Genomic DNA, 6,559 nt, shown 5'->3' on the forward strand with positions numbered 1-6,559 from the left:
AAATTTTGTATTTCTTTGAATATTTGATTTTTCTTCAAATTGATTAACTCTACATCAATATCTAACTGAAAAAATAAATATGGCTAGTTTCCACCCTTAGAAAAAGCCACATAATCCCCTTAAGAAAATTACCATAATACCCTTCTACTTACAACTTAAGTAATACTAAGCCTACGGGTAAAATGGTCAAAAGCCATAACCCAGCTCAAACTCGGTATTAAAAATATTCCTTATGTTTGTCCCGCTAAGAATGAGGTTCCAGACTTATCCATTTGACTCTAACGACCATCCATCGCATTGTTTGCCGTCGCCGAGCAAAAATTATAAAAATTTACATAATTCATATATAGCATAAATAATACTTCTAGAGTTTAATAAAATCTTCAGATCGAAAAATTATAATGCCCATTTCTAATAATGGGATCCACAATATAATAAAATCATGCATAATTATAAAAAAGTCAATAATTAATGCTAATTACCTTTACTAATCCATATTCTAACATGCGGTCATTACAACTATTCCCCCGTTAAAAGGATTTTGTCCCCGAAATTTAACCTAAATAGCTCTGGATATTGAGTTCTCATGCTAGACTCTAACTCCCAGGTGGCTTCCTCTACCTTGCTGTTCTTCTAGAGCACTTTGACCAAAGCTATGGTCTTGTTTCGAAGAACTTCTTCTTTCCTATCGAGGGTCTGAACTGGTTGTTCCTCATAGGATAAGTCTGATTGTAGTTCAAGGGCTTTGTAACTCAAGACATGAGTCAGGTTTGAAATATATTTCCTCAATATTGAAATATGAAATACATTATGAACAGTCGATAATGCTGGTGGTAAGGCTAGCTGATACGCTACCTGCCCGACCTTCTCGAGTATCTGAAATGGCCCAATGAACCTAGGGCTTAACTTGCCCCTTTTTCCAAAGCGCTTAATGCCCTTTACCAGAGAAACTCTCAAGAAAACATGTTCCTCTGCCTGAAATGTATTGTCTCTGCGTTTCGGATCAGCAAAACTTTTATGATTGCTTTGCGATGCAAGCATCCGTGCCTTGATCTTATCTATAGCTTCATTGGTCCTTTGAACTAACTTAGGACCCAAATACTTCCTTTCTATAGTTTCATCCCAATGGATTGGGGAACGACACTTCCTACCATATAACATCTCATAGGGATCCATTCCTATCGTACTCTGGTAGCTATTGTTAATGTTATAGGAGAATTCTATTAAAGGTAAGTATTTACTCCATGAACCCTCAAAGTCCATGACACAGGCTCGCAGAAAATATGCTAATATTTGAATGGTTCTTTTTGATTGCCCATCAGTCTGAGGGTGAAAAGTTGTACTGAACTTCAGCTTTGTGCCCATAGTTCTCTGAAGACTTACCCAGAATTTAGGTGTAAACTTTGGATCCTTGTCTGAAACAACGGATTTAGGAGTTGCATACTTGGGAATTACCAACTCCAATTCGTACATTGTAACCTTTAGAGAGCTACTTCAGATCCCATTACTATAGTAATCTAAATCGTATTATCTCTCGTTATTAATACAACTAAAGTTCGACTCTATAAAATCATGTGTTCATTTACTTTTATTATTCTAATTATGTAACATGTGGCAAGCATTGGCATTACATTCGACTCTGCTGTTGGTTGGTCAAATCTGAGGTCAATAATATGGTACTTTCATTGAGAGCGAGTCAAACTCAAGTAATATGATCAAACTCTATAGTTAACACGAGAAGAATTCCAACTACAACCTCTGCCTCATCAGGTCTCCTTCAAGACCCTATGATGGTAGATCTTGGTGTCGGTGTTCCAATCATAACTAGAATTTCCACGAACCCTATGACAGTGAAATTTGGAATTTTTGAGTTTCACCGATTTTAGAAATTCCTAAGAGATCAGAAATTGTATTTTTTGTCATAACTTTTCACTTGGGTGTCCGTTTTGGACATTTTATATACTGTTTTGAAGCTTTCAATGAGCCCTACAATATGGTGTATGTTTTAGAGCCAAAATATAATTTTTATGATAATGTATTTATACCGCAGGATTTGGTACAAAATCCTAGATTGTCTTATGTGAATATTAAGCAGTGTTTTGGGATAAACACTTATTGGCTTACTGTTGTTGTGACATAGGACCGAGATCATCGGGGATAGTTCTGCACTTGGGTTGGCCGACATGTATGAACCTGGATTAAAGGTAAAAAAAGTATATTGTACTGCATAGTACGTTGTATGTAATACAATTAGTATTGTTATGAATTGATTAATATTGAGATATATTTAGTATTGTTATATAATGAAAAGATTGATTGGTTGAGTATTGATAATGTGATGATATTATGCATGTGATATATGGGCTCACTTGATTAGGTGATGTGATATACTTGGCGACGTACCGAGTGTAGGTATGGGTGTCAGTGACATATGATGAGTACCGAGCGTAGGTACGAGCTCACCTGATTAGGTGATGCAATATTCCTGGCGACGAATCGGGTGTAGGTACAGGCATTAGTGATATGAAAATGCCTAGTTATGACATAGATTGAAACCATTGTTAGGTTTCTTCTTGGTGACATATCAGGTGTAGGTACGAGCGTCAATGATATATGAATACTAGGCGTAGGTACGGGCTCGTCTAATTAGACGATGCGATATATTTGTGTCAGGTTGTGGCACGGGCTCACCTGATTAGGTGATGCAATTATGTGATATATGAGTACAGGTTTTTGGCACGGGCTCACTTGATTAAGTGATGCAGTTATGCGATATATGGGAGCCAAGCTATGGCACGGGCTTACCTGATTAGGCAATGCAATACAGGATTATTAGATTAAAGCATCGACTTGCCTGATTAGACAACGTGATGTAATGAAGATAGTTACATTATGAGGTAGCATATATATATAATTTATATGATTAAATGAATATGAAGTCTATTATTGGTATAATAGTTTTGTATTACCAAATATTTATACACTGATGTTTATTCGTGGCCGATGCCAGTAGTGATTTGAATTTCATCTAATGAACAATGTGTGATGGTTTGATTCTGATTGTGTATAAATGACAATATTCGAATAATAAACTATATGATTATTATTATTACTTTTCTTTCTGAGTCCTTGTGACTCACGGGTGCTATGTGGTGCAAGTAAAGGCAAAGAAAAGCTAGATCAACCATGAGGTGACAGTCTTCTCCAGCAATGTACATATTGACCTCGTCGACCTGCGTGCCGGGTTGCCAGAAGTTGTTTTGGGCTGTATCTATTGTGTATTTTGGTTTTATGTTTTTGAGGCATTGTCGTATATAGTTCTTTTGTAAAACTTTTTATAATAGGGATCTCCGGAACACGCTTTTTATGTCATTATAATGTCCATTTTTAGTGTTTTATTTCGGTCAAGTTTTTAATATTATCACGATTTTTAATAATTAATTAATCTATTAGTATTAAACTAGTTTATAAAATCACACACGTGGCGTCTCTATAGATTAGGGCGTTATAGAGCTAGACCGTTGCAGTAGAGAAGTTAGTGACCTAATGAGGCGGTCCAATCAAAGAACTACTAGAAAAGGCCAGGATCTCATTAGAGATCCACTCCAAGGGAGATTAGTCAATAGATTGGGGAGGGTCTACTGATATACTTTCCAATTAGGTTCTTTAAGAACCAAGGCAGACCTTCCCCTACCCAAAGGAGGACAAGCCGTGCCACGAAGGCTTGATGGAAAGAACAGCCAGATCCCAGCAACCGGCAGTCTGGGGGGCGGGCCAGGGATCTTAGGCTCAACAACTCCCCCATTGGCCAACCGTTGGTTGACCAGCCCCTTGGTGCCCCTTGGCAGTGCACCTATGGCCAGCTAGGGAGGTGAACTCCCTTCCTGAGGCATCTGAGAGCGAGCAAGCTGGAGTCCAATCTTCAACTGGCTAGGCTTGGGAGCGGGTGGGAGCACTCAAGATAATTAATTTCAAAGTGAGTTGACATCTAAATCCACTTAACTCCAACAACTAGTGCGATCTACCCCCTATCAAGACACTGACTGTACTAACCAACTGGGGGATCACGGGCGGCCAGGCCCTAGCCAGCATAGGGTTGCCCGGCCATGAACAACTACCCAACAAAGGCTTGGCCGACCAGGACCAATCTCCCTACCTGGGAATGGCCGGCCAAGGCTAGCAATCAAGCTTAGGGATGGCTGGCCTCCACCATACACTCTCCTAGAGTATGGCCAGCCAGACCTTGGCACATTCAGGTCTACAGCTTGTCCAAGGAGGACCAGTCAACCAAGTCCCTATAGCAACAAATCCTTCTATGCAAGCACGGTTGGACCAAATAAGGGATATGATCAAGGGCCTAGCAGGTCCAAAACCTTCAGATCTAGAACTTGATAGGTCAAGGGGATCACCATTCTCAGCATACATAAATGCCTTGCCCTTGCCTAAGTTTAAGAAGCTAGTATGGAAGATGTATACCGGGCGAGAATTCTTACTAGCACACATCAAATATTTCAAGATGCAACTTAATTTCTAAAAATACTGGTGATGTGCGTTGTTGCATATTCTCGGCAAGTTTATCGGAAGCAGCTCAACAATGGTACTTTAAGCAAGCCCCAAGAAGATTCAATTCCTGGAATGAGTTTTCTCGAGAATTCTACACATAGTTCTCCTCCTCAAGGCTTATTATAATGCCCTAAATAATTAGGCACGCTACCTAAGTCACTTAATAAGCCCTAATCCCCTAAACGGGATTCCTAATAAAAATGGCGTGGAATTTAAACTTTAATAACAATAAGAATGAAAATAAACTTGTAATACTTTAAACTTTATAAACTGAAAGTTACAGATGTTGGGATCCCAAAAACATTTATAAAATATTATTACAAGTCCTTTCCTTTCGGCCGGCCTAAGCAGCAAAACAGAGTTTAAAAAACACAACACTGGTAGACCCTAACCCGCTTGGTCTGATATGGCCCGAACATGTACATTCTTCGTCCAGTTCCTGCACTCATGGCTGATCAGCAATAGTCTTACCCTTTCCTGCACAGTAGAGCACCCGTGAGCCAAGCCCAGCAAGACAGTATAAAATATCAATAACATGTTTATCATACTATATAAACAATAATGCCAATCTCATATGCCTGTATATCACAGACCTGCATGTTACGCTCACATGCCTATTTATGTCTACGTGGCGTAGACTTACGTGTTGCGCTCACACGTCTAAATACCATAAGGCCTTAGAATAGTTCATCTCGGTTCTGGTTACCGAGTCCAACCTGATTATGCCTTGAACGCATAATCCTTAATCTCAATATATATTACATAATTAATGGTGCCACTACACTATTTGTCTATTTTTTATAGACCTGCGTGTTACGCTCACACGCCTATATATGTCTATTTGGCCTACGTGTTGCTTTCACACGTCTATATATGTCTATATGGCATAGACCTACGTGTTACGCTCACACGTCTATTTACAATAAGGCCTTAGTAAGGTTTATCTCGGTTATAATTACCGAGTCTAACCTGGTTATGCCTTGCTCGCATAACCCTATTCATATATATTTACGTAATCCATACATTACGTTCTTTCAGTGGTTTATCCTGATAATATATACCAGGTCCAACCAAGTTATGTCTTATACACATAACTCTTGATATATATATATACATACATTCCATATACACTATAACATATAAAATCTTAGGATAATAACCCTAACTTGCATAACAAATAGTCTCTCATATAACATATTATTGCATGTTCAAAATAACACTTATAGAGATTCATAACCCTAATTCATGCTTTCACTTGATTAGCAATATTATTGTACATCATCGCTTTCTTACCTTCACATAAATTCTAGGGTAATAACCCTAGACCGCATTACTATCAAACTCAAGGTACTAATTTTCTGAGTCTAACTCAAGTATGCCTTGTGCGCATAATTCTTTATTATAATATATTTAGCATGGCATAGAATTTACACATTAATAATTACTAGGGTAATAACGCTAGGCCATTAAACCGCTCACTTTAGGGTAATAACCCTAATCTCAGTTTCTAATTTATCACCAATATAATATTTAATATAAGCACCAACGTGCATATCTCTACGTGCAACTACTGTCTTTCCTTTTGTCCCGCAAAAGAAGAGATTCCAAATCCCCGGGTGCTCCTGACTAGGTGCCGGTAATCCTAGTCACAATATTGGGATTTACACAAAAAGGGTTAACCCCCAATTCCACATTCATAAAATATAATCATGGCATTGCAAATACAGATAAGCATATAGAGCTCGAAACGAGATTTCCAACGATATAAAGAACTCCCAAAACGGAGTTAGTCAAAAGTTATGGCCAAAACAAAATTCAGCATTTTCCCCAATACAGCCAACCGAAATTCCGGTTGGAACAGCCCTGAACCAACCGGAATTCCGGTTGTCTGGGCAACAACAACACGAAAAATCTCAATCTTTAAGCCCCCATAACCTACTCAAATCTTCCCCAAACACCACCAAACTTTCCAGAGCATCATTATATGACATAATAA

Source organism: Cannabis sativa, chromosome 2, assembly GCF_029168945.1.
Source record: "Cannabis sativa cultivar Pink pepper isolate KNU-18-1 chromosome 2, ASM2916894v1, whole genome shotgun sequence".
In the NCBI taxonomy this organism is placed as follows: Eukaryota; Viridiplantae; Streptophyta; class Magnoliopsida; order Rosales; family Cannabaceae; genus Cannabis; species Cannabis sativa.